Here is a 26147-nt window from a genome sequence, read left to right as displayed (position 1 = left end):
CATTTCAAATTGATGACCACAATAAGTGTAGTTAAAATATGTCACCATACCAAGATACTACATAGTTATTGACTGTATTCCCCACACTGTACATTTTATACCCCTAACTCATTTATTTTCCAACTGGAAGTTTGTACCTCTTAATCTCCCTCACCTATTTCTTTCCTCCCCCTCACCTATTTCTTTCCTCCCCCTCCCCTCTGGAAAACACCTGTTTGTTCTCTGTATGTATAACTGTTATGTTTGTGTATTTGTTTTGTTTTTTGATTCGCTTCGTATAAACAAAGTCACATGGTATTTGTCTTTCTCTGACTTATTTCACTTAGCATAATACCATTTAGGTCAATCTATGTTGTCATAAATGGCAAGATTTCATTCTTTTTCATGGCTGAGTAATATTCCTGTGTGTGTGTGTGTGTGTGTGTGTGTGTGTGTGTGTGTGTGTGTGTGTGTACACATCACATCATTTTTATCTGTTCATCTGTTTTGGGGCACTTAGGTAGCTTCCATATCCTGGCTATTGTAAATACTACAGTAAACATAGGGGTACATATATCTTTTCTAATTAGTGTTTTTTTTTCCTTTGTATAAATACCCAGGAGTGGGATTGATGGGTCATATGGTAGTTCTATTTTTAATTTTTTGAGAAATATCCTTACTGTTTTCCATAGTGGCTGCACCAATTTACATTCCCATCAACAGTGCAAGAGGGTTCCCTTTTCTCCACACCCTCTCAAATATTTGTTGTTTGTAGATTTTCTGATGATGCCCATTCTAACTGGTGTGAGGTGATGCCTCATTGTAGTTTTGATTTGCATTTCTCTAATGATCACTGATGTTGCGCAGCTTTTCATATGCCTCTTGGCCATCTTGGCATGTTTTTGGAGAAATGTCTGTTTAGGTCTTCTGCCCATTTTTTGATTGGGTTGTTTGTTTTTTTTAGTATTGAGCTGCATGAGCTGCTTGTAAAATTTGGAGATTAATCCTTTGTCAGTTGCTTCATTTGCAAATATTTTCTCCCATTCTGAGGGTTGTCTTTTTGTCTTGTTTATGGTTTCCTTTGCTGTGCAAAAGCTTTGAAGTTTCATTAGGTCCCATTTGTTTATTTTTGTTTTTATTTCCATTACTCTAGGAGGTGGGTCAGAAAAGATCTCATTGTGTTTTTTTTTTTTTTTTTTTTTTTTTGGCGGTACGCGGGCCTCTCACTGTTGTGGCCTCTCCCGTTGCAGAGCACAGGCTCCGGACGCGCAGGCTCAGCGGCCATGGCTCACGGGCCCAGCTGCTCTGCGGCATATGGGATCTTCCCAGACCGGGGCACGAACCCGTGTCCCCTGCATCGGCAGGCGGACTCTCAACCACTGCGCCACCAGGGAAGCCCTCATTGTGGTTTTGATTTGCATTTCCCTGATCATTAGTGATGTTGAGCATCCTTTCATGTGCCTGTTGGACATCTGTATGTCTTCCTTGGGAAAATGTCTATTGAGAGCCTCTGTCTGTTTTTTTTTTTTTTTTAGCAGATACTCATTTTTATTTATTTATTTATTTATTTATTTTTGGCTGTGTTGGGTCTTCGCTTCTGTGCGAGAGCTTTCTCCAGTTGTGGCAAGCGGGGGCCACTCTTCATCACGGTGTGTGGGCCTCTCACTATCGTGGCTTCTCTTGTTGTGGAGCACAGGCTCTAGACGCGCAGGCTCAGTAGTTGTGGCTCACGGGCCTAGTTGCTCCGCGGCATGTGGGATCTTCCCAGACCAGGGCTCGAACCCATGTCCCCTGCATCGGCAGGCGGACTCTCAACCACTGCACCACCAGGGAAGTTCCTGTCTGGTTTTTAATTGGGTTTTTTTTTTGATGTTGAGTTGTATGAGTTCTTTGTATATTTTGGATATTCATCCATTATCAGATATATCATTTGCAGTTATTGTCTCCCATTTGGTAGGTGGCTTTTTCATTTTGTTAATAGTTTATTTTGCTGTGCAAAAGCTTTTTAGTTTGGTGTAGTCTCATTTGTTTTATTTTTGCTTTTGTTTCCCTCGCCTGAGGAGACATATCCCCCCCAAAAAAAAAAATGAGAAAGAGCAATGTCAACTTACTGCCTATATTTTATTCTAGAAGTTTTATGGTTTCAGGTTTTACAATTAAGTCTTTAATCCATTTTGATTTATTTTGGTGCATGGTGTGAGAGAGTAGTCCAGTTTGACTGTTTTACATGTAGCTGTCCAGTTTTCTAAACACCATTGGTTGAAGAGACTTTCTTTTCCCCATTGTATATTCTTGCCTCCTTGTCATAGATTAATTGCCCTTATAAGTGTGGGTTCATTCTGGGTTCTCTATTCTGTTACATTGATCTGTTTGTTTTAGTGCCAGTACCATACTGTTTGGATTACTGTGGCTTTTTAGTATAGTTTGAAATCGGGGAGTGTGACACCTCCAGCTTTGTTTTTCATTTTCAAGATTGTTTTTGCTATCCACGTCTTTTGTGTTTTTGTACAAATTTTAGAATTATTTGTTCCAATTTTGTGACCAATGCCAAGGGTATTTTGATAGGGATTGCATTGAATCTGTAGATTACCTTGGGTAATATGGTCATTTTAACAACATTTTTCTGATCCATGAACACAGTATATCTTTCCATCTGTTTGTGTTGTCTTCAGTTTCTTTCATCAGTGTCTTATAGTTTTCTGAGTACAGGTGTTTTACCTCCTTAGATTTATTCCTAGGTATTTTATTCTTTTTGATGAGATTGTAAATGGGATTGTTTCCTTAATTTCTCTTTTTGATAATTTGATGTTATTGTATAGAAATGCAGTATGTTTCTGTACATTAATTTTGTATCCTGCAAATTTACTGAATTCATTGATGAGCTCTAGTAGTTTTTTGGTGGTGTCTTGAGGATTTTTATGTCTAGTATCATGTCATCTGCAGACAGTGACAGTTTTACTTTTTCCTTTCCAATTTGGATTCCTTGTTTTTCTTTTTCTTGTCAGATTGCTGTGGTTAGGACTTCCCATACTATGTTGAACAAAAGTGGAAAGAGTTAGCATCCTTCTTGTGTTCCTGATCTTAGAGTAAGTGCTTTTAGCTTTCCATGATTGAATATCATGTTAGCTGTGGGCTTATATACAACCTTTATTATGTTGAGGTATGATCCCTCTATACCCACTTTGTGGAGAGTTTTTATCATAAGTGGATGTTGAATTTTGTCAGAAGCTTTTTTTTGCATCTCTTGAGATGATCGTATGATTTTTATTCTTCAATTTCTTAATGTGGTGTATCACATTGATTGATTTGTGGATATTGAACCATCCTTGAGTCCTTAGGGTAAATCCCACTTGATCATGGTGTATGGTCCTTTTAATATATTGTTGGATTCACTTTGCTAATATTTTGTTGAGGGTTTTTGCATGTATATTCATCAGTGTTATTAGCTTGTAATTTTGTGTGTGATATCTTTGTCTGGTTTTGGTATCAGGGTGATGCTGGCCTTGAAGTTTGAAAGTGTTCCTTCTGCAATTTTTTGGAATAGTTTGAGAAGGATAGGTGTTCACTCCTCCAAAAGTTTGGTAGAATACACCTATGAAGCCATCTGGTCCTAGGCTTTTGTTTGTTGGAAGTCTTTTAATTACTGACTCAATTTCTTTACTGGTAATAGGTCTGTTCATATTTTTTTCTTCATGATTTAGTCTTGGGAGATTGTACATTTTTAGAATTTGTCCATTTCTTCTAGGTTGTCCATTTCATTGGCATATACTTGTTGGTAGTAATCTCTTATGATCTTTTGTATTTCTTTGGTAGTAATTGTAACTTTGGCTTTTTCGTTTCTGATTTTATTGATTTGGGCCCTCTCTTTTTCTTGATGAGACTAGCTAAAGGCTTATCAATTTTGTTTATCTTTTCAGAGAACCAGCTATTAGTTTCATTGATCTTTTCTATTTTATTTAGTCTTTATTTCATTTAGTTTTGCTCCGATCTTTATGATTTCTTTTGTTCTACTAACTTTGGGTTTTGATTGTTCTTTTTCCAGCTCCTTTAGGTGTAAGGTTATGTTTTTTATTTGAGTTTTTTCTTGTTTCCTGAGGCAGCCTTGTATTGCTGTCAACCTCTTTCTTAGAACTGCTTTTTCTGCCTCCCATAGATTTTGGATTGTTGTGTTTTTGTTTACATTTGTCTCAAGGTATTTTTGAATTTCTTCCTTGATTTTTTTTCCAGTGATCTTTTGGTTATTTAATAGCGTAGTGGGCTTCCCTGGTGGCGCAGTGGTTGAGAGTCCGCCTGCCGATGCAGGGGACACGGGTTCGTGCCCCGGTTCGGGAAGATCCCACATGCTGTGGAGCGGCTGGGCCCGTGAGCCATGGCCGCTGAGCCTGGCGTCCGGAGCCTGTGCTCCACAAGGGGAGAGGCCACAACAGTGAGAGGCCCACATACAGCCAAAAAAAAAAAAAAAAAAAAAAATAGCGTAGTATTTAGCCTCCATCTGTTTGTTCTTTTAGAGTTTTCATTTTGTAGTTGATTTCTAGTCTCATAGCCGTGTGTTTGGAAAAGATGCTTGATATGATTTCAGTTTTCTTAAATTTAGTGAGACTTGTTTTGTGACCTAGCATATGAACTATCCTGGAGAATGTTCCATGTGCACTTGAAAATAATGTGTATTCCACATCTTTGGCTGGAATGTTCTATATATCTATTAATTCCATTTGCTGTAATGTGTCATTTAAGGCCAGATTTTCTGTCCAGATCTATTCATTGATGTAAGTGGGCTGTGAAAGTCCCTTACTATTATTGTGTCACTGTAACTTTTCTCCCTTTATGTTTGTTGATATTTGCTTTACGTATGTAGGTGCTCCTATGTTGATTGTGTATGTGTTTACAATTGTTATCTTTTTCTTGAATTGATCCCTTGATCATTATGTAATGTCCTTCTTTGTCTCTTGTTACAGTCTTTATTTTAAAGATTATTTTGCCTGATAGAAGTATTGCTACTTTGTCATGGAATGCCTCTTCCACCCCCTTACTTTCAGTTTGTGTGTATCTTTAGATCTGAAGTGAGTCTTTTGTAGGCAACATATATATGAATTTTGTTTTTGTATCCATTCATCCACTCTATATCTGTTGATTGGAGCTTTTGGTCTATTAACATTTAAAGTAATCATTGATAGGTATGTAGTTATTGCTATTTTATTAATTGTTTTAAGGTTGTTTTTGTAGTTCTTTTTTAGTACTTTCTTCTTTTGTTCTCTTCCTTTGTGATTTGATGACTATCTTTAGTGTTATGTTTGGATTCCTTTCTTTTTTATTTGCGTGTGTATGTATTCTAGATTTTTGGTTTGTGGTTACCATGAGGTTTACATATGGAAACATGTATGTGTGTATATGTGTGTGTCTATACACACATACATGCATACACATTATTATAAGTTGCTGATCTCTTAGTTTCAAATGCATTTTAACAGCATGCATTTTTTCTCCACTCCATTTTAACAACGTGCATTTTTTTCTCCACTCCCCACACAATTACTGCTTTTGACATCATATTTTACATCCCTTTTTTTGGTGTGTGTATCCCTTAACTACTTACTACAGATATACTGATACATGATTTTATTACTTTTGTCCTTTAACCTTCGTACTAGCTTTATATGTGGTTGATTTACTATGTTTACTATATAGTTGCCTTTACCAATGAGATTTTTCCTTTCATAATTTTCATGTTTCTAGTTGTGGCCCTTTCTTTTTCACTTAGAGAAGTCCCTTTAACATTTCTTGTAAAGCTGGTTTGGTGGTGCTGAACTCTTTTAGGTTTTGCTTGTCTTTAAAACTTTTGATCTTTCCATCAAATCTGAATGGAAGCCTCGCCATATAGAGTATTCTTGGTTGTAGATTTTTTCCCTTTGATCACTTTAAGTATATTGTGCCACTCCCTTCTGGCCTGCAGAGCTTCTGCTGAAAAGTCAGCTGATAGACTTAATGGGAGTTCCCATGTACGTGACTTGTTGCTTTTCCCCTGCTGCTTTGAATGTTCACTTAATTTGCGTCATTTTATTTTTATTTTATTTTATTTTTTTTGCGGTATGCGGGCCTCTCACTGTTGTGGCCTCTCCCATTGCGGAGCACAGGCTCCGGACGCGCAGGCTCAGCAGCCATGGCTCACGGGCCCAGCCACTCCGCGGCATGTGGGATCTTCCCGGACCGGGGCACGAACTCGTGTCCTCTGCATCGGCAGGCGGACTCTTAACCACTGCGCCACCAGAGAAGCCCTAATTTGCGTCATTTTAATTACAGTGTGTTTTAGTGTGGTCCTTTTTGGGATGATCCTGATTCAAACTCTCTGTGCTTTCTGGAGCTGGATGTCTGTTCCCTTTCCCAGGTTAGGGAAGTTTTCAGCTACTATGTTTTCAAGTATGTTCTCTGCCCCTTTCTATCTTTCTTCTCCTTCTGGGACCCCTATAATGTGAATGTTAGTATGCTTAATGTTGTCACAGAGGTCTCTTAAACTGTCCTCATTTTTTTTAACATCTTGGAGTATAATTGCTTTACAATGGTGTGTTAGTTTCTGCTTTATAACAAAGTGAATCAGTTATACATATACATATGTTCCCATATCTCTTCCCTCTTGCATCTCCCTCCCTCCCACCCTCCCTATCCCACCCCTCTAGGTGGTCACAAAGCACTGAGCTGATCTCCCTGTGCTATGTGGCTGCTTCCCACTAGCTATCTATTTTATTTTGATAGTGTATATATGTCCACGCCACTCTCTCACTTTGTTTTTATTCTTTTTTCTTTTTTTCTATTCAGCTTCAGTGATTTCTACTCTGTCTTCCAGCTCACTGATCCATTTCTTTGTAACATTTAATCTATTGTTGGTTCCTTCTAGTATATTTTTTATTTCAGTTGTATTCTTCATCTGTTTGGTTCTTCTTTATAGTTTCCAACTCTGTTAAAATTTTTAAACTTCTCACTCTGCTCATCTAGTCTTCTCCCTTGTTCTTTGATAACCTTTATGATCATTACCTTGAACTCTCTATTGGGCAGATTGCCTATCTCCACTTTGCTCAGTTTTTCTTCTGGAGCTTTATCTTGTTCTTTTGAAACGTTTCTTGCTTTCTCATTTTGCTTAATTTGCTGTTTTTGTTTCTACATATCTGGTAGGTTGGTTATATTTACTGACCTTGGAGAAGTGGACTTCTGTAGGAGATGTGCTATGTGTCCCAGCAGTGCACTCCCCTCTCATCACCCAAGCTGTATGCTCTGGGATGGCCCCTATGTGGGCTGTGTGGTCCCTTCCATTGTGGTGGGCAGACTATTGTGGGTGGTGTGGTAGGTGTGGCTGGCCCCAAGTCCAGTTGGTTGCCAGATCATGCCTTGTGTGGAGGCTATCAGCTGCTGTTTGGTGGGGCCGGGTTTTAAGGAGACCAACTGCAGAGCCCTAGGGGGTCCCAGGGCTACTAATTACTGCTTCTACTCTGAGTCCTGTAGTGTGTGAGATTTGTGTGCTCCCTTTAAGAGTGGAGTCTATTTCCCACAGCCCTCTGGCTCTCCTAAAAGTAAACCCCATTGGCCTTCAAAGCCAAATGTTCTGGGGGCTCATCTTCCTGGTGAAGGACCCCCCCCACCGGGCTGGGGAGCCTGATGGGGGCTTAAGACCCCTCACTTCTTGAGGAGAACTTCTGCAATTGTAATTATCCTCCCATTTGTGGGACTCCCACCCAGGGGTGTCGGTCTTGACTATACAGTGTCTCTGCCCCTTCTACCTGTCTCATTATGGTTCCTTCTTTATGTTTTTTGTTGTAGAAAATATTTTTTTTGCTAGATTCTGGTCTTTCTCATCAATAGTTGCACTGTAAATAGCTGTCATTCTGGTGTGCCTGTGGGAGGAGGTGAGCTCAGTGTCTTCCTACTCTGCCATCTTGGCCACAATCAAGCCTTAGCTCTTTTAATATCGAAAAGACTCAGTTTTTTTCCCCCTAAGTGTTGAAAGACCTGATAAAGATAAAATATCTTGTTGTTCTAGATAGGTCATGTTAAAGGTAGAGAGCATCTTTGTTTACAATTTCTCATTAAGACAAGACAAATAATCTAAGGAAACTTTGTTCTTTTAGAAGAGAGGAACACAAAATTTTAGTTTTGCACCAGCTTATTATTGATATTAAAGCTCATGTACTTAATTAAGTTTATTCCTATCATATCCAGCTTGACCACATGTAAAATTCTTCTCTAAAGATTCCTTTTTCATAAATCTTCTTTTACCATGTCATACTTTCCTTGCATACAGAGATGTTTCTCTTATTTATCTACCCCTTATTTATTCCTTATTTATTATCCCTTATTTATATAGGTTATCCCTTATTTATCTACTTATTTATTTATTGTAGCTTTAATCACATATATCTGTTGAAATCCATAATCCTTTGAAATCTTCATTTTTTAGTGCAAATAAAGAAGTAAACAATTTTGAATTGTATTAAAGTTTTTTGGCTTGGCAAACTTACAAATACATTTTGTAATTTTTAGAAACAGGCTGCTTCATAGTACAGTCTTTGAATAATGCACAAGATACATGTGTTTACTAATAGATGCAAACATGTTTTAGTCTCTCTGTAATAAGAGGTTAAAAGTAGGGAAACTTAGACATGTTTAACAATTAGTGTTTCAGTATTTTAACTTATTTGGAAATGATTTAGGTATTCAGTGAATTCCTATCATTTAATTTAACTTAAGAAAACTCAAAGGGTGCAAATTACCAAAGAGATTTGGGAAACTATTTTAAGTACAATAGATATATCATAAAATAATTATTGTTAAAAAGTTCACCTAAAAACTGTTATCTCATGTACATTTATTCAATTCATTTATTCTTAACAATCATATTTGGATTATTTAACTAAAAACTTCATTAGAAAATATCAGTCATCATCCTAAGTTATTTTTCCTAGTGAAAAATTTTAACGTAATGAACTTATATGAGTTTCAGTAAACCTAGGTACAGTAAAAGTTTATGCTTAATGTTGATAACTCTAAAGACGTCTCTATAAATTAAACCAACAAACTTAAGCTACCTTTAATACCAAATATTTTCCTGTATCCTGTGAACCTGAAATTCATTTGGGTTAGTTTCTATCATATTTCTGAGAATTTTATATATGTACTTGTTTGTTTAACCCAATTAGAGTTCTTTTACAAATTAATTTTGACCATACTGTCTGAAGGTGGAAAAATACTATATCTATTATCTACATATGTAGACATATGTAGACGTGGACAGAGGTCTCATAAATTTGCTTTAAAACTTTAGTCATAAATCAAATATAATACAAAACTCACTAGTTTATAATAACAGTTGCTATAAATTAAGTGTACTCACTCAGATGGCTAAGGTCTTTTATTATTTGTGGAGAAGATTTTAAGATCTGTATTTGCCCTTGGCAAGCAATTTTCAGGAGGCTGTTTGGGTAGGAGAGTCCTTTTAGCAGTTCCTGTTTAAAAGGTCTCTTTTTTTTTTTTTTTTTTTTTTTGCGGTAGGCGGGCCTCTCACTGTTGTGGCCTCTCCCCTTGCAGAGCACAGGCTCCGGACGCGCAGGCTCAGCAGCCATGGCTCACGGGCCCAGCCGCTCCGCGGCATGTGGGATCCTCCCAGACCGGGGCACGAACCCGTGTCCCCTGCATCGGCAGGCGGACTCTCAACCACTGCGCCACGAGGGAAGCCCAAAAGGTCTCTTTTTTCCCTTTCAGTCTTAGGAATTAGAGATGATAAGAGTCTAGATAAGAGTTTCTGGAGAAGACCAGGTAGAAGACCAGATATACATCTCAAAGGCACAGGGAAAGAAATGCATGCTCCTCCTAGAAGGACTTTTGTTCCTTTAAGGTAAGAAGTTTGAAAAACTGTTTCAAAATGGCCATGATAATCATAGACCATTGGATGCATGGTTGAATAACATGCCAATCAATATGTGTAGGAAATAGAATGGGAATTTTTGTGTGTGGAGATCTTTAGCCAACTTTTGAGCATCTCCTGGTCCCCTTGTGCCTGCTCTGGAAGAATCATCAGAAGGATCTTTCCAACTGACAGCTTCCATTCATTCTTTAGCCATAACATCTCCTACAAGCAGATGTATTAATGGATATAAATCTGAATAGCCAGGCTCATAGGTTTTAGTGAGGAGATCAAATTGTTTGGCAAACTCAATGGAATCCTCTTTGACATTGGGAAAGTCCTTAGCTATGGCGTGTAATTCTGCCTTAGTCCAAGGGGTATATGTGATGGTTCTGGTGCTGTCTTCATTGGACCTGGTTTCAAAAGAGGCTGTCATTACTGAAGGGGCAGTATGACTAGCCTTCTGCAGGACGTCAGTCTTGGTGTTATAAAAAGGAAGTTCAGAGAGAGATGGATAGCAAGGAGGTGAACATTGGACATTCAGGGTCACAGGAGGGAGCAGAGGGAGCTGGGAGAGAGAGAAGAGCTCTCAGAAGCCTCAGAGGATTTTTCCAATTTGGAAGTCCTTTGAGATACTTGTGAGTTAGTTTCTCTGAGGGAAGCAGTAAGGGATTCGTTATTATATTTGGAAGTCTGAAATTATCCATTGAAATATGCTTCCCATATTTGTTAGCTCATTCTGTAGCTTTTCCTGATTGAGTGTGCACATAGACTAACTTAGGAATCTCACATGAGCCCCAGGTGAGCCAATAGAGTTTTCAGTCATTGCAACAGAAATTTACAAGATGAGGGCCCGTAACTTTTAAAGATAAAATGAGCCAGAGCTGCAGATGGCAGCTGCCCGTAAGAACTGAACTCTTCGTAACCGAGTACTCACCAAGATGAAGGATTCCCTTCCCAGGTAAAGGCTCAGAACCTTGACCAAAATGGGAAATTCAGAAGCTAGGGGACTTAACCTTACAATCTGAGGCTGCCGAGGAGGCAACAGAGTACAAGAGGCTCCCATAGGCACCTTACTCGTATCTGGCAGCAGTGCTGGAGGTAGAGGTGAGTCACTTCAGATCCTGCTTCCAACACCACGTAATGTAGAACAATACTCAATAGTGAGGCTGCAAGGAACAAAGAGGTTTATTTGGGGTCTTAAGAATTGCAATTCACGGGAGACTGATTGGGATAAAATGGAAAGATTGGGGAAAAGAAAAAGTCAGGGGCTTATAAAGACAAAAGCCAGAAGATTGTTAAAGTTGCCTGGCGAAAATTGTGATTGACACTGATGCAAGTCGGAAATATATGTCCTTAAGGAATCATGAGTTATTTTGGGGTAAGAGTCCGATAAGTATCTTGAGTAGGACAATGAGTGGTCAAAATGACAGATTCCATCCAGGCTGAGACATGCATAAGTCACATTTACTCAGTGGCCTCTTGGCTCATTTTAGAGAGCTCTCTTAGCAAAACCGACTCCATTTTGATTTTCCTTTCACAGGGTAAATGTAAAAGGTTTTACAGGCACATGTAGAGGATGTGTTTCCACTTTTAGTATGTACTTTTAAAAAAATTTAATTAATTATTATTTTTGGCTGTGTTGGGTCTTTGTTCCTGTGCACAGGCTTTCTCTAGTTGCGGTGAGCGGGGCTACTCTTCGTTGCAGTGCGTGGGCTTCTCTTGTTGCAGAGCACGGGCTCTAGGCGCATGGGCTTCAGTAGTTATGGCACGCGGGCTCAGTAGCTGTGGCTCACGTGCTGTAGAGCGCAGGCTCAGTAGTTGTGTCACACAGGCTTAGTTGCTCCACGGCATGTGGGATCTTCCCGGACCAGGGCTCGAACCCGTGTCCCCTGCATTGGCAGGCGGATTCTTAACCACTGCGTCACCAGGGAAGCCCAGTATGTACTTTTGTAGTATGTCGTCTTTAAACACTTTGGTGTTGTCTACAGTAATTGCATATTTACACGCATGACTCCAATCTAGACCAAAATCTCCTTTGAAAGCAGAGTGACGAACCACCCCCTTTGCCCAAACCTGAGAGGTTTCCTAGGAAGCAGGACTTTCACTGCTAAAATTGGGAATTTCTCAGGCACACTGGCACAAACTGATCAACCTACTATTAAAAGCAAGAATAAGATTGTGTCCTAATCTTCAGGTATCTCAGCATATTGTACAGTTTCTGGTGGAATGAAGAGGCTGTAAGGGAGGAGAAATAATTTTCCCTTTACCCTTCTAGGTTCTTGGCTGAGACCTCCTGTCATAAAAAGATTAGATTAACAGGAGAAAAACAGAAATGTATACTTACTGTATACATGGGCGATACCCAGGAAAACTGAGTAACTCCCAGAAATGGCCTGACCCACCACCTTAAACACTATCTCCAGCTAAAGACTAAGGAGCATTGTGGGTTGGGGGGCAAAGTAAGGGAAGTTATCAGGCAAAGTACAGTTAACAAAGGTATGGTTTTTATGCAGATTTGAGTGATTGTCTTCTCCACTGTTTCTAGAGTTTCTAAATTTAATCATTCTTCTCTTCCTGGTACAGAAAGGGAGATACCCCTACAAATGGAGATTTCCTTTATAAATGTGAATTTCCCTTACAAAAGGGTAACTTCTAATTGGTTTTGAGAGCTGCTCTTGTGTCTGTTGTTTCTTAAAAATACTGAGCTCAAAATAATCCTTGTGCCAGAGAGGCATATTTTGGGGTGACATATTCTGCTCCCCTTCAAGGCTCAATAAATACTGTGGTCATCCATGACTTTTAGCCAGAGCCTGGGATTTTGTCTGGGTAGTCAACTAGAAGAGACTTTGGTTCCTTAAGGCTGAAAAATTAGGGAAAATAGAGCCTTTTGGATGAAAGTAAAGCTAAGAAGAAAAAAGCCAACCTCATCTGTTATATTGGAAAAAAAAGATGGATTCTGTCCCTGATCTGTACCTGTAATTGTAGGTTACAGGTTTATTTGGACCCTGAGAGTTTTCACAATATAGCAAAATTGTCCCTTTCACTCCATTAAGGAGAAGCATCTCAGGGTAATGAAATCAGAACAGGAGTTGGAATCAGAGTAGCTGAATCCCAGCCACCACTCTACCACTCTCTAATAATATAAACTTCAGTAAGTCTCTTAAACTCTAACAGCTTTATTGCCCTAAACCAAAAACATATGTATAATAACATTAACTTCCTTATAGTAAATAGCTCCATATGATAACTTTTATACAATACATTAAAAAACATTAAAGCATGAGTTAAATTCTAATCTAATTACCAGTCATGCAATAATGATAGTTATATGCTGATTGAGATGATTCAAATCATTATACCAAGGTGTGATACTGAGAAGAACTAAACTGTGAAAGTTAGATTTTTCCATGTGCACATGTAAAGGATAATATCTATAAATATAGACAGCACACCTCTGTGGTCAAAATTCCCAGCGAATATCATTAAGTAGAATTGAATTCTCTTGAAGTTTAAGTCTGTAGCCTCCTAAAATGCCCACACCGGCTCAATTGCTCCTGAATTACAGTTCTGTTTTTTTCTCAAATCCTTCAAAAGGGCTCTTTTAAAAACCGGAAAAGACATTAATACATAGATCAAAAGGACAAAGGGACATGCTCATTTCAAGTTATGCCTTGAAATTTTAATGAAAATTTAATCTCAGGGGCCCCACATATTTGCTAGCTGCTAAATGGAGTATCCTAGTTATACTTTAGTATCTAAGCAGAACAAAAAATTAAAAAATTCCTTGCAACACTCTTGCTAGCCAGAAGGGTATAAGCATATGTAATAGTAAAAACAATACTATTGATTGCGTTCAATAATACATTTTGTATTTTGAAATCTTTCCATTGTGACTGTAGACTGAGCTGGTAGTCCAATGCTCATGTGTTAAACTTAACAGCTACATTAAAATTATTAGAGATTTCCTTAAATGTCTGTGATGGCTCTCAAAAAACTATGATGACAAAGAAGTCTGGCTTTCCAGTCCAGCTGGGCAGCTGGGTAATAAGAATCATCCAGAACCACTCTCTGAGTTAAATTTATTGAGCAAGAAGGGAATCTGCATGAACGAACCATAGAGGCTTAACTTATCTGGTGAGCAAAGACATTTATTTTGGCTGGAGAAATTAAAAACCATTTTTTCCAATAATTTACTCTGCCAGAGGTACTAGACCAGGATCTGAAGCCATTCTACAGATCCTCAACATGTGGGCCTTTTTCAGTAGAAGGAGCATTGCAGTGGCTGAGCTGTTTTCTCTGCCTAGCCAATTTATACAAAATATGATTGAAACCTCTAGGTCTGCACTGGTGTTTATTTACTTTCCAGTGCGTTCCTAAATGAGTTTTATAGTATTCAGAGCATAGTGTTAAATTGATTCACCTTTCTTAGGATGAGAATTGTAAGCAATTTGATTAGCTTTTCTCTGTTTTCATCTTCCGACATGTTCTAACTAAGAAAAATTATAGCCCCTTTTTCTTACTGAAAATAATTTATATTCAGTAGTGTTTTTGCACCCGCATAGAACATAATCTGTACAGGCTTAAATATCAACATTTGTAGCTGTATGGGTATGATGGTATTAAGAACAGTTCCAAAGACAAATTACACTTTTAAATGTTCATGATACTGAGTTTATCCCTCAGACGTTATAATTGAACTTTGTAAACCAAACACATCCCCATGTGTTTTATCTAGTGAAGCAAGGAAGGAATGTTAGAAAAATAAAATGAGGATGGTTTTTATATGACTACTAAACATGGTAAATGAAGGGAGTCTTGTTACCATGAGAGACAACTTTATTGATTGCTCAGTTAAAAGCTGCTACATGAGTGAGTGAAAAGTTAAAAGCTGAAGGAGGCTGATATCTTTCCTCTCAAATGTTTTGCTCTAACAAAGATTTAATGACCACCTACTAGGAGCAGTGATGCATGAGGAATCCTGGTTCCTCTTTCTTTTCCTTCCACCGCCTTTCACAGTTGAGTTCTCCACTGATGCTCACCCCTAGTTTCACCTGCTTTACTTCTGGCCAGCTTTCATCCTGGAACAGGGCTCTGGCACCCTATCTAACTTCTATTTCCTGGCTCTGGGTCATAGTCCTCATATTTATCCCCCACTTTCTAGTGGGAGTACAACAATTACAGCTACCTGCCAGTCTCGACATCCCACTTGATAAGAATCCCTTGTTTCCAGTGTCCTGCTTGGACTGCCTCTTTTCAGTCCTTTGAAAAATTATTTGTGCTTGTTGTGTGCTTTCTTACATCCAAGGTCCTTTCTTAAAAGGCGAGTACTCTCTGCATGGATAACACATTCAGTGGCGAATATCTTAGTATAAAAAGGCTTTTTCCTGATCCCTGTCTTCTGAGGCTAGAGACAGCAGAGCATCGTGTGAGCACTGGGACTCGATAGGGGGAGAGGTGAGATGGAACGTGATAAACGGAGATTGAGGGCATGATCCGTGACTCTTGTTGACCACTGTCAGGAAGGAAGACATTTTCCTCTACCCTTCCTGGTTCTTCTGGCTGGTCTAAGAATTAAATTGACATGAGACAGATTAACAGGAGAAAATAAGCACAAGTTTAATGACATGTACATATGAGACTGACCAGGGAACTGAGTAACTCACCAAAATGGCCAAAACCCTCACCTTGAGTATCATCTTCAGCTAAAGACAGAAGAAGATGTCGGGAGTAGTAGGTTGGAACTTCAAAGGTGGGGGTAGGCAATTCACATGGACATGGGAAAGCAAATGTTTGCTGTACCACCCAGAAACAACTGGACACAGGGCAGAATTTTAACAAACAGATTTAGCTAGGTGCCTCCCTGTCAGCACACCTCCTTCATATTATACTATAGTTATGTATGGTGTTAGCTCCCTTCCTGGAACGAGTCCCTATCTACATTCTTTTTTTTTTTAAGTTGAAGTAGAGTTGATTTACAATGTTGCATTAGTTTTAGGTGTACAGCAAAGTGATTCAGTTATACATACATATATATATCTATTTTTTCAGATTCTTTTCCCTTATAGGCTATTACAAAATATTGAGTATAGTTGTCTGTGCTATACAGTAGGTCCTTGTTGGTTATCTATTTTATATGTAGTAATGTGTATATGTTAATCCCAAACTCCTAATTTATCCCTCCCCTCCCCCCTTTCCCCTTTGGTAACCGTAAGTTTGTTTTCTTTGTCCATGGGTCTATTTCTGTTTTGTATATAGGTTCATTTGTATCATTTTTTTTTTAGATTCCACATATAAGCGATATCATATTTGTCTTTCTCTATCTGACTTCACTTGATGATCTCTAGGTCCATCCATGTTTCTGCAAATGGCATTATCTCATTCTTTTTTATGGCTAACATTCCATTGTATATATGTACCACATCTTCTTTATTCCTCTGTCAGTGTACCTTTAGGTTGTTTCCATGTCTTGGCTGTTGTAAATAGTGCTGCTATGACCATTGGGGTGGATGTATCTTTTTGAGTTAGAGTTTTGTCCGGATATGCACCCAGGAGTGGGGTTGCTGGATCATGTGGTAGCTCTATTTTTAGTTTTTTGAGGAACCTCCATACTGTTCTCCATAGTGGCTGTACCAGTTTACATTCCCACCAACAGTGTAGGAGGGTTCCCTTTTCTCCACATCCTCTTCAGCAGTTATTATTTGTAGACTTTTTGATGATGACCATTCTGAGCAGTGTGAGGTGACCTCATTGTAGTTTTGAGTCTTTTGGGCCTTGATTGTAATCCACATGCCTAAGGTATTTTGGGGTGGCAAGTTTTGCTCCCCTACTCCACTGTCTTCTCCACCCTTATGTGTGTTTTCGACATTGTAGATCTGTGATGTTGAAGACGTGAATGAGTAAATGAATATACCTGTTTTATAAATTGTCAAAGACTGATATTGTCTGTAAGGACAGAGGTAACTTGTTTCATTGGCCTACTAACTTTAGTTTTAAACTGTGAAAGCCCTGGGTATGGTTACAGTTTTTGAAATTTGTGACAGATCTGCATCTTTAGCTGGGTCTATATAATCAAATAAGAATCTTCATTTTCTGAGACATAACAGAGAAGCACAGGTCTTCTTTCAGTGTACTGCAGGCAGATTAACACTGAACCAAATCATTGCCCTTTGAATTTTGTTTTGAAATCACATAATGTAGCTCTTTATTAAAATTAAATAATTACTTAAAAATCATTTACTCCTCAATCTCAGTAGAAACTTATTTAGCTTAACAGTTGACAGTATACTATTTTTTTCTTTTTTAAAAAATATTTATTTATTTATTTATTTGGCTGCACCAGGTCTTAGTTGCAGCTTGCGGACTTCTTAGTTGGGGCATGCATGCAGGATCTAGTTCCCCGACCAGGGATCGAACCCGGGCCCCCCGCCTTGGGAGCGCAGACTGTTACCCACTGGACCACCAGGGAAGCCCTGACAGTATAATACTTTTCTAACCATATACTTTCTTCTTTACCATTTACTATATTTGCTTCATTATTTTGGGACTCAGTAAGATAAAATAAATGCCTCCTTTTGGCCAAGGTGCTGCTTTTGGGTTGTGGAAAAATATCTCTCTTCATGTCTCTCTCAAACACATACACACACGCACGCATGCACGCACACACACACACAAACACAATCTCCCTTACCCTCCCCTCCCCTCACATTCATTCAGAGAAACAATATAAATTAAATGTCTGCTATCTGTCAGGTATGGAGATAGACTCTGCAGATATAGTGATGAAAACAAGAATCTTGTTTCCTTTTTTTTTTATTATTGACTTTGTGCCAACAAAATATTTTGAGGGAGGACTATTTTGTATGTGAATTGTTTTCGTTACCTAGGTTAAAATAACTGCACTGGCCATTTATCCTAGATTTGTTTTAACTGTCCTGATTTTCAAATAGTCTGAATTACCTACCTACATTTCAAGCTATGTGTCCTAATTTTGGCTTGGGAAAATATGGTCCTCTTGGAGATATAATTATTTTGGGAAAAATAACCACTTCAGAATTTTACTTTTTTTCTTGGGTCAAAGTAAATTTATGTTTTGATAGCTTGAAAAAAAGAAAAATTCAAAACTTGGTTCTTTTAAAGTTAGAGAAATACATAAGTTTATGTGGCATGCATGATTCATTAAGAATTTGATTTCTACACCAAAATTAACTCTTTGAATTTGAAAAATATCCACCTCTATTTTTACATCATGTATGCACATTTTATATACTTAAATTCCCAGGTCACTGTGCCTGCAATATGGGTTTAAAACAAGTAAGAAATAAGTATTTCCTCATTTTAATTTTAGTGCACAATACATATATTTAAAAAAATAGCCTGGTTGGTATATGTAGGGAAATTCATAAGTAATGATTGAAGATGATGGGAAGATGGACATTTTTTTTTGTGGTAGGTATACATGGGGTATGGCTGGAATTACTAGACACTTAACTGTCATATATGCCACCATTTGGTGAAGATAATTCTTGACCTACAGTATAGCAACAACGAGCAGTTGGTTTCTTGGTGTTTCTTTATACTTTTGGGCTTTAAATGCTGAAAATAGGTCATCTCATTTCTCCTTTCTGTAGCCTACACCGACTGTTGCAGCTTATCTTTCCAAGTTCCATAATGATGTTCAAGGGTACATTTGAGGGCATCCTCAAAGCATCTTTTCTAATCCTCACTGCTTCTCTAGCATGTCATGTAATCGTTGCTTGAGCGTGTCAGCCATTCTGTGTGTGTTTGCCAAGCCCCACTGGGTTGGTGTAAATAGGCATTGCTGTTAGGCTGAGAGACAAGCTGCATGACCAGACCTATTTGCTGCTTATATTGTCTCACTGTTTTAACTGAAGCCAATACATACATTTGAGCATCTGCCAAATATCCAGCATTTTGCTAAGTACTGTGGAGAATATGGGAGAGGAATGGGGAAGGTAGCATCAGATATGAGGATAGTAAGTAGAATTATAAAGAAGGAGACCTGTTGTTGAGGACACAGCCATATTAAAAAATAATTAGAAACCATATAAGGACAACTGTACAGACAATGATGCTTAGATTTTGCTGGTTAAACTCTTCATGATGCAGGATGTCTATCTGGGATGCTGCAAGTCCCAAAACCTTTGTAGAAATTTAATTGGTTGAGGTACATTATGGCAGCTACCTTCCATTCATCAGTTGCATGAGTGCTGCTGACTTCGTGTAAGGTCCTACTACTTTTTGAATCATTAATCATCATTGTTAAAGTAATTTGGTAGAAGGAATCCGTTACAACTCGTCTCCATGATTATTAATGGACATTTTTTTTTTTTTTTTTTTTTTTTTGCGGTACACGGGCCTCTCAACTGTTGTGGCCTCTCCCGTTGCGGAGCACAGGCTCCGGACGCACAGGCTCAGCGGCCATGTCTCACGGGCCCCGCCACTCCGCGGCATGTGCGATCTTCCCGGACCGGGGCACGAACCCGCGTCCCCTGCATCGGCAGGCGGACTCTCAACCACTGCGCCACCAGGGAAGCCCGCTAATGGACATTTTTGATTGTTGAAATACCCTGAATGATAACAGACCTACCACACTTAATTTTTTTTCCACCACGCTTCATTTTTAATCCACCACATTTTCATTTCATTGCTCTATCCTCTAAATTTACCTGCTAAAATGATTTTAAATCATCCTTAAGTTCTTAAAAACAATCTAAAAATCAGGATTCGACACTAGGAAGAATCCTCATCTGCATTTATCTCTGTACACTTCCCTGATTTTTTAGAGGATGTCAGCTTCATCACAAATTAAACACCCAGGAAAGGAGAAGGTTTAAAAGTTCACGTGGATGTGCTGCACTGTGCAAGATCCTTTTGTCTTCTGTGTGCATATCAAGAACAGTAACTCTTGGATTTTGACTTTTCTTGAGGGCTAGTATTGTTTTTAGAGGATTTTAGTAGCATTCTCTAGGTCTGAGGACTCAGATTCTGACCTGGTTCCTTTTCTCTTACACATGGTGACAGACTCATATTCTTGTACCAGTTATATAACTCAGCTTTTCACCATTTTGATGTGCAGAGGTTAAGTGATTTCTCAGAAGTCACACAGCTAATAAATGGTGTATTTATTTCTTACAAAGGAAAACTGTGCCCTACAAGCCCTACAAAGAGTTATAAAATCTTATACATCAGAAATAGAGGGGAATGTATTTGTAAGTCAACTAATTTTATACCATTTGATAATGAGAAAGGTATATTAAGAAATTTTCTTCTTTACGTCCTTTTTTCAAAATATGTTTTTATTGACTCTATTACTATAAAAATATCAAAATTTTACCTTTAATACCAGCATTTAAAGATGTTTACATTTTGTGTATCTGTTCTTATAGTCCTTTTCTCTGTGTGTATGTGATATAAAAAAGATCGTGGGATATAACAATTTTGAAATTGTCTTCTAGCCCCCCACACACATTAAATACAAATTATATCATGATTAAAATGTCTGCATAATAGTCTGTTGAATTGATGTATCTTAATTTACTTAACCAACCTCTTATTGATGAACCATTGATTTTCACATTTTTTCTTTAGTACCAAGAACACTTAGATGTGCATAATATCCAAGTGTGTGTGATGCATACTTTCAGAGATTAAAAGATCGTATTTTCATCTGATTACTTCCTCAGGATAAATTTGTAGCAGTTGCATGGCAATGTTTTGTCTGTCTGTCTTTGTTCTTCTTTTTTTTAAACTGCTTATTTATGTTTATAAATTGTCATTCTCAAGTCTCAATAGTCTGTAGAGGAGGAAAAAGAGGTCCAGAGGAGGGAAGTCGCATTTTTCTAATAATCTACTCTGCATCAGATACTGTAAATAGAGTATTTCATTTAATCTTCACATTAACTCTGAAAGCTGAGTGGAGAGTTTAAGTAACTTGCCAAAGGCTACATTATAGGTGGCAGGGCCAAAATGGAATTCAGTTCTGTCTAACCATAGAACTTTGTTTTTTTTTTTTTTTTTTTTTTTTTTTTTTTTTTTTTTTCTGTATGTGGGCCTCTCACTGTTGTGGCCTCTCCCATTGCGGAGCACAGGCTCCGGACGCGCAGGCCCAGCGGCCATGGCTCACAGACCCAGCCGCTCCGCGGCACGTGGGATCCTCCCGGGCCGGGGCACGAACCCCTGTCCCCTGCATCAGCAGGCGGACTCTCAACCACTGCGCCACCAGGGAGGCCCAGAACTTTGTTTTAAAATTGAAGTTCACATAGCATACAATTAACCATTTAAAAATGTACAACTTAGTGTTATTTAGAATACTTACAGTTTTATCTAGTTCCAAAACATTTTCATCACCCCAAAAGGGAAACCTGTATAGCTTTGTCATTCCCATTTCCCTCCCTTCGGTCCCTGGCAACCAGTAGTCTGCTTTCTTCTGTCTCTGTGGATTTACCTACTCTGGATATTTTATGTAAATAGTCTGCTTTCTTCTGTCTCTGTGGATTTACCTACTCTGGATATTTTATGTAAATGGAGTCAAACAATACATGGCCTTTTGTGTCTGGATCCTTTTACTTAGCATGTTTTTGAGGTTCATCCATGTTGGAGCACGTATCAGTACTTCATAATTTTTATGGCTGAGTAATATTCCATTATATGGGTGTACCACATTTGTTTATTCATTCATCTGGTGATGGACATTTGTTTCCACTTTTTGGCTGCTCTGAATAGTGATGCTCTGAACATTCATATACAAGTATTCCAATACTTTTCAGTTTTGGGGGGTAAGTACCTCAGAGTGGAATTACTGGGTCATCTTAGCCATAGAACTTTTGCAGCTTTCTTTCACAAGGATATGAATACTTGTAACATAATGTTTCCTTATTATTTAAAAATAAAAATATCAAGTTGTTACTTTAAAATACTGAATAATCAGTTTATTATAGTGACAAAATTTGATGTTAAAAAAATTAAAGTCTTAACACTCCAGGGTTATTAAGTATTATTCCTGGAATTCAAGACTCCTGTTAAAACTGTTACAATTTAGAGTTGAAGAAAGCACAAATATACTTTTCAGCTTCTGGCTATTGTTATATGTGGTTTATTTGACCCTTTTGGTTCAAGGTCGAATGTGTTGTTAGTAGCCTTATCCAGAGAAACCACAGATTCTTATAAATTCCCTAGCTTATAATTGGGGATGACAAATCATGAATTTTTAAAATCTTAGAGCTGAAGACAGCCTTTAGAGAAATCATCTTGATGAGGACATTTTTACATATAATTGCCCAGGAAACTAACTACTCTCTGGGGACCTTGAGTTCATATTGGATTCCTATGTAACTTCTGCCTGTGTATTTTGAGACCTGGAAAATAGACTGAGGGAAAATTGGAGTGGGCAACAGAAGTTCCCCACTTATTGTCAATGAAGGAAAGCAGCTGACATGGCTTGTCAGGGTAAGTGGGCCTCATTATCCCTCAGCAGCTTCTACCAGACCAGCTAGCACAAGGAATTACCTTCTTCCTAAAGCATAAAATACAACAGAGAGGAAATAGCTCTTTTAATCCAAAGAAGGGAGGAAGCAACAAAGAGAAAGAAAGGAGAAAGTGTGTTTAATTATAGTACTTTTGAGGTGGAGGACATCTGAGAGACCACCTTAATTCAACTTCTATACTTGAAATAGGGAGGGATTGGCTTGAAATAGGGAGGGATTGGCAGCCCTGTGGTTATAGCTCAATGGGTAGAATCTAACTATGCACTCTCCCATGGCATGTATATTTTCCTAGGGCTGCTTTAATAGATTCTCACATGCTTAGCGGGTATAAACAACACAAATGTATTATTTTACAGTTCTGGAGGTCAGAAGGCTGATATGGGTCTCACTGGTCTAAAATCAACGTGTTGGTAGGGCTGTTTTCTTTTCTGGAGGCCCTAGGGGAGAATCTGTTTCCTCTTCCAGCTTCTGCCACATTCCTCGGTGTGTGGCCTGCCTTCCATCTTCAAAGCCCCAATCATATCACTTTGACTTCTGCTTCCATCCTCACGTCTACTTCTCTCTCTTGCCCCCCTCTTTTACTTATAAGGATCCTTTTGGGCTCACCCAGAAAATCAAGGATAATCTCAAAATCCTTAATCCCATCTGCAAAATCCTTCTTGCCATGTAAGGTAACACATTCATAGGTTCGGACATGAACATCTTTGGGGGCCCATTGTTTGCTCTACTATACCTTGACAGCTCCTTTACTTTAAGGGAAAAAGAGCAGAAAAAACCAAAATATGCACCGCTCTCCTCAGGACTTTGTAGACTTCTTTACTGACAAGTATTTCCACTCCTGGAAAAATGATACTTTATATTTGTTGTATCTACTGACTACTTTTGCATGTAATATTTCACTGTCATGCTTTTCATAGGGGCAACTAAGACAAAAAATTAACTGAATTTTCAGAAAAAATAGTAGTTCTGGGATATGAATCCCACATGTTTAAGTCTAAATTCAGTGTTCACAACATTCTACTCACTATCTCATGAAAGTGATTTTCAGCACTTTCTCAATTCCTTCAGACTTTGAAGAAATGAAAGGATATGGTATCATATATGGGTTGATTTGTGGACATTCTTCAACATGGTAAACATACCCAGTGCCTTTCAGAAGGCAAAAAAATAGCACTGCTGCTTCTGGATTTATGTTGTAAGATACTGTAACTATGTTACAACTCTATCCGTCCTATTCTGTTGTAAACTCAATCGCATTCTAACATTTCTAGTCTATCAGAAAACAGCAAGGAAACTGATTTTTTAATTTTATTATTTTTTAATTTTTATTGAAGTGTGCTTGATTTACAATGTGTTAATTTCTGCTGTACAGCAAAGTGATTCAGTTATAAATTTGTGTGTATATATATATATATATATATTTTTTTTTTGTGTGTGTGTGTGTGTTACGCGGGCCTCTCACTGTTGCGGCCTCTCCCGTTGCGGAGCGCAGGCTCAGCGGCCATGGTTCACGGGCCCAGCCGCTCCGCGGCATGTGGGATCTTCCCGGACCGGGGCACGAACCCGTGTCCCCTGCATCGGCAGGCAGACTCTCAACCACTGCGCCACCAGGGAAGCCCCATTATATACTTTTTTATATACTTTTCCATTATGGTTTATTGCAGGATATTGAATATAGTTCCCTGTGCTATACAGTAGGACCTTGTTGTTTATCCATTCTATACAAAATAGTTTGCATCTGCTAACCCCAAACTCCCAATCCATTCTTCCCCCACCCTCCGCCCCCTTGTCAACCATGAGTTTTTTCTCTGTGTGTGAGTCTGTTTCTGTTTCGTAGATAAGTTCATTTGTGTCATATTTTTTTAACATCTTTCTTGGAATATAATTGCTTTACAATCTTGTGTTAGTTTCTGCTGTATAATAAAGTGAATCAGCTATATGTATACATATATCCCCATATCTCCTCCCTCTTGTATCTCTCTCCCACCCTCCCTATCCCACCCCTCTAGGGGGTCACAAAGCACCGAGCTGATCTCCCTGTGCTATGCAGCTGTTTCCCACTAGCTATCTATTTTACGTTTGGTAGTGTATATATGTCCATGCCACTCTCTCACTTCGTCCCAGCTTACCTTCCCCCCTCCCTGTGTCCTCAAGTCCATTCTGTACATCTGTGTCTTTAGAACCTGTCCCGCCCCTAGGTTCTTCAGAACCATTTTTTTTTTAGATTCTACATATATGTGTTAGCATATGGTGTTTGTTTTTTTAATCCAATTTTTAAAAAATTGTATCTATCTATCTTTATTTATTTATTTTTGGCTGTGTTGGGTCTTCGTTTCTGTGTGTGGGCTTTCTCTAGTTGCAGCGAGCGGGGGCTGCTCTTCATCGCGGTGCGCAGGCCTCTCACTGTCGCGGCCTCTCTTGTTGCGGAGCACAGGCTCCAGACGCACAGGCTCAGTAGTTGTGGCCCACAGGCCTAGTTGCTCCGCGGCATGTGGGATCTTCCCAGACCAGGGCTCGAACCCGTGCCCCCTGCATTGGCAGGCAGATTCTCAACCACTGCGCCACCAGGGAAGCCGTATGGTATTTGTTTATCTCTTTTTGACTTACTTCACTCTGTATGACAGTCTCTATGTCCACCCACCTCATTACAAATAACTCAATTTTGTTTCTTTTTATGGCTGAATAATATTCCATTGTATATATGTGCCACATCTTCTGAATCCATTCATCTGTCGATGGACACTTAGGTTGCTTCCGTGTCCTGGCTACTGTAAATACTGCTGCAATGAACATTGGGGTACATGGCTCTTTTTGAATTATGGTTTTCTCAGGGTATACGCCCAGTAGTGGGAATGCTGGGTCGTATGGTAGTTCAATTTTTAGTGTTTTTTTTTTTTTTTCTTTTTTTTGCGGTACGCAGGCTTCTCACTGTTGTGGCCTCTCCCGTTGCGGAGCTCAGGCTACGGACGTGCACGCTCAGCGGCCATGGCTCATGGGCCTGGCCGCTCCGCGGCATGTGGGATATTCCCGGACCAGGGCATGAACCCGTGTCCCCCGCATTGGCAGGCGGACTCTCAACCACTGTGCCACCAGGGAAGCCCTATTTTTAGTTTTTTAAGGAACCTCCATACTGTTCTTCATAGTGGCTCTATCAATTTACATTCTTACCAACAGTGCAAGAGGGTTCCCTTTTCTCCACACCCTCTCCAGCATTTATTGTTTGTAGGTTTTTTGATGATGGCCATTCTGACCAGTGTGAGGTGATGCCTCATTGTAGTTTTGATTTGCAGTTCTCTAATGATGAGTGATGTTAAGCATCCTTTCATGTGTTTGTTGGCAATCTGTATAGCTTCTTTGGAGAAATGTCTATTTAGGTCTTCTGCCCATTTTTGGATTGGGTTGTTTGTTTTTTGATATTGAGCTGCACGAGCTTCTTGTATATTTTGGAGATCAATCCTTTGTCAATTGCTTCATTTGCAAATATTTTCTCCCATCCTGAGGGTTGTCTTTTTCATTTTCTTTATGGTTTCCTTTGCTGTGCAAAAGCTTTTAAATTTCATTAGGTCCCATTTGTTTGTTTTTGTTTCTATTTCCATTTCTCTAGGAGGTGGGTCAAAAAGGATCTTGCTGTGATTTATGTCATAGAGTGTTCTGCCTATGTTTTCCTTTAAGTGTTTGACAGTATCTGGCCTTACATTTAGGTGTTTAATCCATTTTGAGTTTATTTTTGTGTATGGTGTTAGGGAGTGTTGTAATTTCATTCTTTTACATGTAGC

Source organism: Mesoplodon bidens (genome assembly GCF_964165515.1).
Source record: "Mesoplodon bidens genome assembly, chromosome: X".
Classification (NCBI taxonomy): Eukaryota; Metazoa; Chordata; class Mammalia; order Artiodactyla; family Ziphiidae; genus Mesoplodon; species Mesoplodon bidens.
Note: the sequence above shows the minus strand (reverse complement) of the source record.